This window comes from Ambystoma mexicanum, chromosome 11 (genome assembly GCF_040938575.1).
Source record: "Ambystoma mexicanum isolate Mex_15411 chromosome 11, UKY_AmexF1_1, whole genome shotgun sequence".
In the NCBI taxonomy this organism is placed as follows: Eukaryota; Metazoa; Chordata; class Amphibia; order Caudata; family Ambystomatidae; genus Ambystoma; species Ambystoma mexicanum.
Window position 1 is genome coordinate 978,269,077 of NC_090934.1, and position 10,233 is coordinate 978,279,309.

Genomic DNA, 10,233 nt, shown 5'->3' on the forward strand with positions numbered 1-10,233 from the left:
TGCCGGAGTCGTTATCGCCACTCGTCCTCCTCGCCGAGGCAATCCCGGAAAAGGCGTCACTGGTCCCCTTCCTCATCGGATGATGGCTCTGCGAGGAAAGTGGCTTGCCCCACTAAATCCTCTACTCTGGAGGAGTGAGAGGCATTCAGGGAGAAAATGCTGGAGATTTTTCAATCCCAGGGAACTGTCCCGTCGGCGCATTCAGTTGAAGCCAGCGGGGAACGGTCTCGGTCTGACACTTGCGCGCCTTCGGGCCCGGGCTGTCAGCATGATAAACATTGGGAACCGTTGAGGTCCTGTTCGGACAAGGCTCTGGTGGATCGCCAGAGACGTGCCAGATCCAGGTCCTGGTCTTCGTCCCTGACGAAACCATTGAAGTCTGGGAAGGTGTCGACACCATTGGTGCTGTGCCCATCGAGTGCGGCTGTCGGGGCCTTGCCCTCGGTCAGGCCTTCAGTGCCATTGCTGACGCTGTCGACGCCATCGGGGCCTACAGGCCTGAATTTGCCGGTTGAGGCCCCTAGAGCTGTCGAACCTCCGAGAAAGGCTCTTTCTAAGACTGTGAGGCCTCCTCTTGACTCCAGGTCTGCTCCTGTACCTAGGAGGGAGTTCTTTCATTCTCTACAGGATATCTATGAGGAGAGGTCTGATGTGGAGTTGGAGCCTTTTGTTGCTCCTGGTGACACTCCTGAAACTCCTGACATGGTCTTTTCTGAGGACAGTCAACTGGAGGATCTGCGTCAATCTTTATATGATGCCATTAGCCTGGACACATCTCCTGAGATTGAGTTTAGCAGACCAGAGCCTGAGGCTCATGCTGAATCCTCCTATAGGAGGTTGATGTCGAGAGTTAAGGAATACCTGGGGTGGTCCGGCCCTCCAGTTAAATCCGATCAGGATGGCCTGACTGGCATTTAAGGTCAGGGTCTGTCCACTGACCCAGTGTTGCCTTTTCACATGGCGTTACAGAAAAGGGTGTCTGCTGCTTGGAGCACCCCAGAGTCTCTTCCGGCGGTCAACAAGTCGTTGACTAAGAAATACGGCCCATCCAGTAGCGACCCCAGCTACCTATCCACACACCCCACTCCTGAGAGTTTGGTGGTTCAGGCGGCCACGGCCACCTCTAGGCAGGCAACGGACCCTACCATCCCTCCAGATAGGGATGAGAGCGCTTCGATGGATGGGCATGCAGGGTATTTTCAGCTGGGAGTATGGCCCTTAAATCGTCCAACTCCACCTGTTAAAGAAAGGGATGGGTTCCTTGCTATTGTGCAGGACGGCAAGGATGCCATGTGTGAATCCCTTCAGTCTGGGTTGGACACGGCAGATAGTGTCAGCCAGTCCATGGCTGCGAGCACCGTGATACGCAGGTTTGCGTGGTTGTGGAAGTCGGGCTTTGCACCGGATGTGCAGGCCTGTCTTCTCAACATGCCCTTTGACAGCACTCATTTGTTTGGCATCAAGGCTGACGAGAGCCTTGAGAGGTTGCAGACCTCCAAAGTAGCTGCTAAATCTTTGGGCGCAGCTGTGTGTCAACCTCTGCCTTTTCGTCCTAGGGGACAGCAGTGGAGGGGTTCCTTTCTTTACTACTCCTCTTTTGGTAGAGCAAGAGGAGCGGCCAGTCAAAGGGGCCACCGTAATGGTCCTCACGGTAAATGGGAACGAGGTGCCAAAGCCGCTCAAGCAGCTGCCTCTTTGCCTTCAGGTGCTCCCAAATTCGCTCCGAAACAGCTATAAGACCAGGTCTCATTGCTCGCTGGTTGGAGGCAGACTGTCTCAGCATCTCGAAGAGTGGCGAGCCATTACTTCAGATGCGTGGGTTCTGGAAACAATAGCCCATGGCTACTGCCTACCCTTCCTAAATCGGCCTCATGACAATCCACTGGAGAAACTCTCTTTGAAGATTCCGGATCTGCTCCTTGTGCAGGAAATCTTGACCCTGCTGGAGAAAGGCGCTATAGAACTAGTGCCTGTGGCGGAGAGGAACAAGGGCTGGTATTCCCCATATTTTTTGATTCCCAAGAAAGACTGAGGACTGAGACCCATCTTGGACTTAGGTCGCTTGAACAAGTTCCTCAGGAAGGACAAGTTAAAGATGGTCACTTTCTCAGGTCCTTCAGGCCCTTCGACTTCAGGATTGGTTGGTGTCATTGGACCTACAGGATGCTTATTTTCATGTGCCGATCCATCCAAAGCACAGAAAATACCTGAGGTTCGCTGTTGGCAGCTCGCACTTTCAGTTTCAGGTCCTGCCATTCGGGTAGATCTCCACTGCGAGGGTCTTCACCAAGCTCATGGTGGTGGTGGCAGCGTATCTCAGGAGAGGGGAGGAGGGTTCACGTCTACCCCTACCTGGCCGACTGGTTGATCTGAGCGCGTTCTCCTGAACAGACCTTGGATCATCTCAGCCTCACCTGCCACTCCCTTGACAAGCTGGGCTTCTCCCTCAATTTCAAGAAGTCGCATATGACCCCTTCCCAACAGCTCCAGTACATCAGGCTGTGTTGGACACATCCTTGGTAAAGTGCTCGCCACCCAAGGTGTGGGCTCATTACATTGTTCAGATGGTCGACAAATTTCAACATGCCCAGAGTCTCCCGGCTTTCAAATTCTTAAGGTTGCTCGGCCTCATGGCATCCTGCATTTTTCTGGTGCTGGAGGCCAGACTGCAGATGAGATCCCTTCAAAGGGCTCTCATGTCACAGTGATCCCAATTCTCTGGCAAGATGTTGGATCTCCTTCAGATTCCACTCAAGGTCTCACAGGATCTGATGATGGGACAGCCGTTTTGGCAACCATGTCCGGAGTTGATGGTAGTGAAGGATGCTTCCCTCACGCCAACGAGCTGACCGCCAGCGGTTGTTGGTCTCCTTCTGAGTCCAGACTTCAAATAAATCTTTTGGAGCTTGGGGCCATCAGGCTAGACCTGAAGGCTTTTCTGCCATTTGTATGCAGGAAGCGTGTCCTGATCATGACGGACAATACAGTGGCCATACATTACCTCAACAAAAAGGGGGGGTGTAGGGGCACTCCCGCTGTGCAGAGAGGCGATGCAGGTCTGGTTCTGGGAAATACAGCAGGAAATCTCACTCTCGGCAGTTCATCTGGCCGTAGAGGAGAATGCGGCAGCGGAAGCTCTGAGCAGGCAGAGCGCCATCTCCCACGAGTGGGAGTTACCTCAGGAAGTCCTTCAGGAGATCTTCGCCCTTTGGGGAACCCCTCAAGTGGATCTGTTTGTGACCTGTGCCAACCGGAAGTGCGAGGAAATATTGCTAAAGGGAATTTCATCTGAGAGGAGCTTTCGGGGACGAGTTCGTCGTGGATTGGTCATTCCCACTTCTGTACGTGTTTCCTCCAGTTCCTGTCATTCCTCAGGTTCTAAGGAGGTTGCAGAGGTTTGGGTCCCCACATGATCCTAATTGCTTCGGATTGGGCCAGGAGAGCATGTTACCCAGACCTTCTAGAAATGTCCATCTGTCATTCAAGCCGTCTTCCCCACAGATAGATCTTCTCTCTCGCACGCGTGGAGGGGATGTTCGGGTTCTCCATTCAGAGGTCAAGACTCTCAGCCTTCACGCATGGTTTCTGAAAGGTTGAGATGTAAGGATAGGGACCTCCCAGATGATGTGATGGAGGTGTTGCTTTCGGCCAGGCGTCCGGCAACCAAATCCCTGTACCGGTGACATGGGTTTTGCGACTGGTGTCGATGTAACAATGTCGATCCTTTTCAGTGTTCCATTCCGATGGTTCTTTCTTTCTTTGGCCCACAAGAGTCTTCAAGTGGGTCCCATTAAAGGTTACCTGGCAGCGCTATCTATTTTCAAGTGCTCATCTGAAGAATGTTCTTATTTTAAGATTCCTTTGATTACCCAGTTTCTTAAAGGGCTCACAAATGTGTTCCCGCCGTCCCCTTTTCAGGTGCTGGTTTGGGATCTGAATCTAGTCTTGAAATTCTTGATGGGTGCTGCGTTTGAACCTTTGCACTCTTGACCTTTGAGACTCTTGACCTTACAGGCGGTTGACCATCAAGGCAGTTTTCTTGATTGCAATTACATCTGCTCGCAGAGTGAGCGAGTTACAGGCCCTTTAGTCTAAGTCACCCTTTACTGTGTTCCACACGAATAGGGTTGTACTGAAGGTACGTCCTTCCTTTCTTCCTAAGGTAGTGTCTGAGTTTCATTTGAGCCAGAAGGTGGTACTTCTGCTTTTTTTTCCTCCTCCTCATCCTGGTATGGAAGAGGAGAGACTCCATAGGTTGGACCCTACGAGAGCTTTGAGCTTTTATATTTCTTGGATATCAAGGGTCAGAGTGGACAACCAACTTTTTGTGGGGTACACTGGACACTGATTGGGCCAGGCTGTTACCAAACCGACCTTGTCCAGGTGGATTATCCTCACCATTGCGGAATGCTACAGATTGGCTGGTAAAGACCCGCCTGAGGGTTTGCGAGCTCATTCCACCAGGGGTATGGCTACATCTGCAGCCCTACAACGGGGAGTTCCTGTTAAAAACATTTGTGATGCTGCAACGTGGTCTTGCATTCACACCTTTTGTCAAGCATTACTCCCTGGATACTTTCCATGGTCAAGATATGGCCTTTGGCAAATCAGTGCTCTATTCTGCCATCCGATTTGGTATATCCAAATTCTTCTCCCTCCTCCATTCACTGATAATACTTTGGGAGTCTGTCAAAGATGTGGAATAAGTTGGAGTACACAATCCATTTGAGAAACAAGTTACCTACCAACTGGTAACATTCTTTCGACTGGTTGTTCCTCCAATGTATTCCACATCTCCCTCCCAGCCTGCCCCTCTGCAGAATTTCTTATACTTTGGCAGCTTGCGTTCCCACCAGGCTATGTGCAGTCATGGAGGCTTGGTGTGCGGTTATGACACACATCGTGGAGGGAAAAAACATGAACTAAAGCTACGGGCGCCGTGTGTCCTACTTAACACATCCAATGACGTCACCCTCGAGGGAGGCCTTCGAGGGACCTCGACCTGACTCCATCAACGCAGGATGCCCTCTGCTGAAAAATTTCCAAAGCAGTAGAGCTGTGGACATTACATCTCAAAGATGTGGAATGCGTTGGAGGAACATCAAGTCGAAAGAACATTACCAGATGAAAAGTAACTTCTTTCCTCACATGCATGCACCACTGGATGCTGCTACCACCTGATTGCAGCAGTACATCGTGCATGGCCTCTGTATTTAACCAATTCCAGGGTAGCCCATAGTTGTATCTAGTATAAGGTGGGTCTACTGGCCAATACCTCTTCCACCAACGGCTGTATTAATTTGATATGGAGGGACATGTTCGGTGTGCTCTTTGGCACCCATAATAGTTTTTTTTAGGAAAGCATTTTCGTAGTTTGCAATTGTGCACAATAAGCATAGGCCCAAATGGCAGCTCCATAAAGCGCAGCTGCCCTTGCCTGCGCATTATAAAGTTCAAGGGAGTAAGACAGTCTGCCACCACCAAACGAGCTGGCTATGGCTTTGGTCTTTGAGATGTTGATCGTAAGGCCACTGTCCATGCAGCCTTTATGGAAAGCATCAACTTGCCTTTTTAGACCTTCCAGAGTTTTGGAAATCAGAATGGCATTGTCGGCGAAGAGCAAGAGGGGGGTATAAAATTGGAGCCGTTTCTCTGTCCATCCGTAAATACCTGGGATAGACCAAAAATCAACTTGTTAATGTAGATCGAAAATAATGTGGTCGCAAGTACACAACCCTTGCGTAGGCCACAATTGATGTAAATCGGGCAAGTTGTGTTCCCTGCCAGGTTCCAGCTAACCTTCCCAGTGTTAGCTGTGTAAAGGCTTGTAATGGAGTGCAAATGTCCTGCAGGTATACCTGCTAGGTCCCTCATGGAACTCTGTCAAATGCAGCCCTGAGGTCAATAAAGATGGTATAAGTAAGTATTCAGTGTCCTCAAAGCTACATATTTTTGGTGAATCAAAAATAACCTGGAAGCCTGGTCCACTGTGCTCGGACCGTGTTGGAGGTGGCTAATTGCAGATGACTCCTTTGCCCATGACAAAAGTGTATGTTCTAATATTTTTACAGAAGCATCGAACAGTGATATAGGTCTAAAGTTTGCAGGGTTGCCCTCCCCTCTTTCTTGTACACTGGATTTATGGTTGCTTCAGTCCATGGTTTGGGTGCTTTGCCTGATATCACCACGTTGAAGATAGCACATAGTGCAGAAGCCCAAATGTCAAACAGGGGGGGGGTCTGGGAGTCTCTCTACCAGCACAAACACAGCCCATTGACCTGCTCTTGGGTGGACAGCCCCTGGGAGAGTCTCAACCAAGTCTTTAGCTCACTGTCCCTTTCACATAGGAGAAATATCCCTGCATATCAGTCTGTCCTGCCCAGGGGCAGTCCAGCGCCGAAATGCTAGGCGATTCTTCTCTGAACAAGATTACCAACTGCAACCCCAGACACGTGTTTCAGCCTACTCGGGCCTCATCAGTTAGGTGGAGCTCCTCTGTGAAAGGGACAGTGAGTTTAAGACTTGGTTGAGACTCTCCCTGGGGCTATCCACCCAAGAACAGGTCAATGGGCTGTGTTTGTGCTGGTAGAGAAACTCCTAGACCCCCCTTTGTTTTGCATATTAAGTAACTTTGGGTCTCACCCTAAGTTACCACGGGAATCCAGACGTGGACCACGGCCAATCTTGGGGACTTTGTGCAGGTATATGGTCCTGTCTGCTAGGGAGCACAAAGCGCGGCTCCCTATCATGGGTTGCTGCGCACTAAAGACATCCTACCCCGCTGTCAGTCCCGACACATCGGTTGAGAGCTTACTATGTGCCCCTTGGCCAGTTACTGTGCCCCTTGGCCAGTTACTGTGTACATGTGTATATTCTCAATGGGTCAATTTCCATCAGCATGGTTTCAGAATATTGCCAGTGTTAATTCAACTAGCCATCTGACTGCTACCTCTACCATGGAGACTCTCATTTATCATCTGCTTGCCACCCTTGTTGTCCCCCTTAAGATGCCCTGTGCCTTTCACAACCCCTGAATCACATGCTGCGCCAACAGTTTCAGTAAGATGCTGGCACTTTGAGAGAATGACACACTTTGCCTTTATGGCTACCAACTTTTCCATCATAGTCCCCATCTGCTCTCAGACCATATAGTTGCTGTTGGAGATCTAACATGTCTCCAGCCTGGCCTTGGTCCCGGGGTGCGTCCTCTCCCACCTCCTCTAACAGGGGCATGGTGTTGCCAATGACCATGGGAACTACTCGGCTTGGACAGGCTGTTGGGCAACGGGGATTAAGGGCACTAGGAGCCTTTATGATCACTGTCCCACCTTTTAGTTTCCTTCCGCGTGGCACCCATAAAGGAATAGCTACTGGAAATGGCAACTCCATGTTACAGGCAAACCTGTGAGTCATCCAGCCTTTCCCCTATCCCTCTCTGGACAGAGCGAGCATCGGTAGAGGGTCCCTATGCACTCAGGTTAGCTCAGCTGGTATGATGTAGTTTCTCCCCTCCAATTGTTCTACATGTCTGAGCGTTTCATATCTTGCAAGAAGATCTACCTGCCGGGCCTTCCTGTTGGGCACTGTACCCTTATCCTGGAAGATTGCATAAGATTGGGCTGGTTGGGAAGTACTTGGAGTGTGGTCCCTCGCTGGTGTCTCTATTGCGTCCAAGCTTATCTCTGGTACCTGTACGCTTATGCAACTATTGCGTAATAAACATCTAACGTTCCCAGCAACTTTTCCAGCTTTACCGTTGGTGACAGCTGGGAGTGGATGCTCCCACGGTTCTACCGGGAGGTCTCCTCAGCCTAACCCCCTATGAGCTTATTGGCCTCCCTTACCAGTGTGAAAATATCTACAGTTTTCTCCTTGGCCATTCCATGGGTTGAATGGCCAAATGTGGCATTACGCTTAACCATTTTAAAGGCTTTAAGTGCCTAGAGCCCTAAATAGAATGTACAATGGGGTAATATGTATAAGGATGTGCAATGGGAGCGAAAATGCAAGAGTGCAATTGGTGCTATGGTGTTGTGGAGCTAAAATGCTAAAGTGCAATTGCATCTGCTAGTGTGTGCCAGGGGCCGAGTCAGCCCAAACGAAGACCAGAAGAAGGGGTAAAACCACTTCAAATATATTACGGTTTCTGATTTCTACTAAATATCACTACAAAGACACAAAGTCCAGTGATTGCATAACGTCGATTTAGCCGCAGTATCTCACAGGATGATAAACTATTAAAAGCGTATTTTGATGCTTCAGCTGTTAATTTTGAAGATATGTTCGGTAGCATAACTAGGAATTCTGAATTCTCTAATTGGAAAGAATACAATTATTTGGCTGCTATTATTAAAAAAAAAAAGTTAGAAAATCCTACCACCTATGAGGTGATAATCTTTCCCCTTTACATTGCGTCACTTAGTGACTGTGGGATGAACATGTCCTGACACGTGCTTCAAGTTCTCACAAGGTTGGTGAAAGGGAGCGAAAGATGACATGAATGAAAATAAATGGATACATTTTTTCACAAATCTCTGCATTTTGCTTCCCTGCCCTGGATTTCATTCACTAGGGTTCTCCAGCAAGGGGTCTGGCATGGATTCACATGCTCATGAATATTTCCCGTCATCAGGCCGGGGATCCTCGGTATAGAAAAAATCAGTATCAGTTTCGTTTCTGATCTGTCTTTCTTAGTAGTAACCAATCACTGGTCTCTGGTTCATACAGCCCCCAGCCAATGACTGCCCTCTCCCTAAGCCCTGACTCTGGCAGCCATCCTCAGATTTTTACTGCACGTTCAAGTGTTGGGAGTCCTCGTGCTGTAGCTCTCGAGCGTTTGCTGCGTTTTCGCGCTTTTTCAGGAGATTTTTCTCATTTTTCGGTTAAATAGAGCCTCAAGCTCCACCGTTTCTACATCCGATCAACGGGGACCCGTTTCAGAGTTTTCTACGCCCCTCAAGGGTGAAGATTTCGTCGAGTTACGCTTTTGGAGGATTCCAGAAGTTCCCAGGCCTACCCTGGACATGGCCCAGGAGAAAGGGAGCTCGACGCCCGGGAAGCTTTCAGGACCTGCCCTGGATGCCAGCTTCAGAATGTGTTCAAGGAGGACGAGCATTCATTATGCCTCTACTGTCTCCATGAGGACAAGATGCACACGGAGAAGGACTGTGCGTTTTGTGGGAACATGTCGGAGCGGACCATGAAGGATCGCCACCTCCGTCTCGCCAACTGGCTGGAAGGGAAGAGCCCGTCAGGCGAGAAGAAGAAAAAGAAATCCGAGCGGTCTTCCAAGTCCCGTGAGGGCGCCCCGGCGACGGGGGGTCCAACAAAAGGCCAAGCACCGCGAGTCCGCGGGCAGCGGGAGCGCCGAACGGTCGGCCTCCTTGGCTGCCAGGCAGGGCGCATCCTCCCTGGCGCCATCAACCACGAGCCAATGCTCTGGCTCGGGTAAGAGGAAGTCAGAGAACCCGGCGAAGCTTCTGGAGAGGCCCCGGTCGATCTCGAAGATTCCGGCAGATGGGGAACGAGGCTCGGACCCTCCCCACAAGGTGAAGGCCCCAGGCATACAGAAGGTGACAATGGCTTTAATTCACCCTGCTAAGACCTCGATTGAGGATGTTGCAGCGGCCCTGGCTCAGCCTATGGAGGCTACGCCGTGGAGGCGACCTCAGGACCCAGAGTGTCCCTGCCACCACGGAGGGAGTCGTCTTTCAGGCCCATTGAGAAGACCCCCACGAAGTCCTTGTTGGAAAAGGAGGGGGAGGGGCAGGTGGCCATCGTGGATACAGACACGACCTCTGAAGAAGAGCTCATCGAAGTCGTGGAGGAGGCCCAGCCCATCGGGAGGGATCCCGACGAGGGTGACGACGAGAGCGACGGTGTCGCTGACGAGGTTCCTCAAGAGCCCTCGCGCCTGTCGTTTCCGGTGCCGCAGGACACTTCGGCGGCCATTTTGTCACTGATTCAGTCCTTATGCTCGGCGATAAGGACAAGGTTGCCCCTCCCCCCGACGGAGGTACCTGAGCCAGACCCGACGGGGGAACCGGAGCCGGGACGTTCGGAAAGTCCACCACATAAGAAGAGGACGACGCATCCTCCGCCACCTCTCCCACCTCTGCGGCCTGCTCTGCCTTCCCCCCGGTCTACCCACGGGGATGATGCAGGCACGGGCACAGGCGACGGAGGCGACGACGGGACGTGTCCCCCGTCGTCCCCGCCCGACGAGATTGGGTC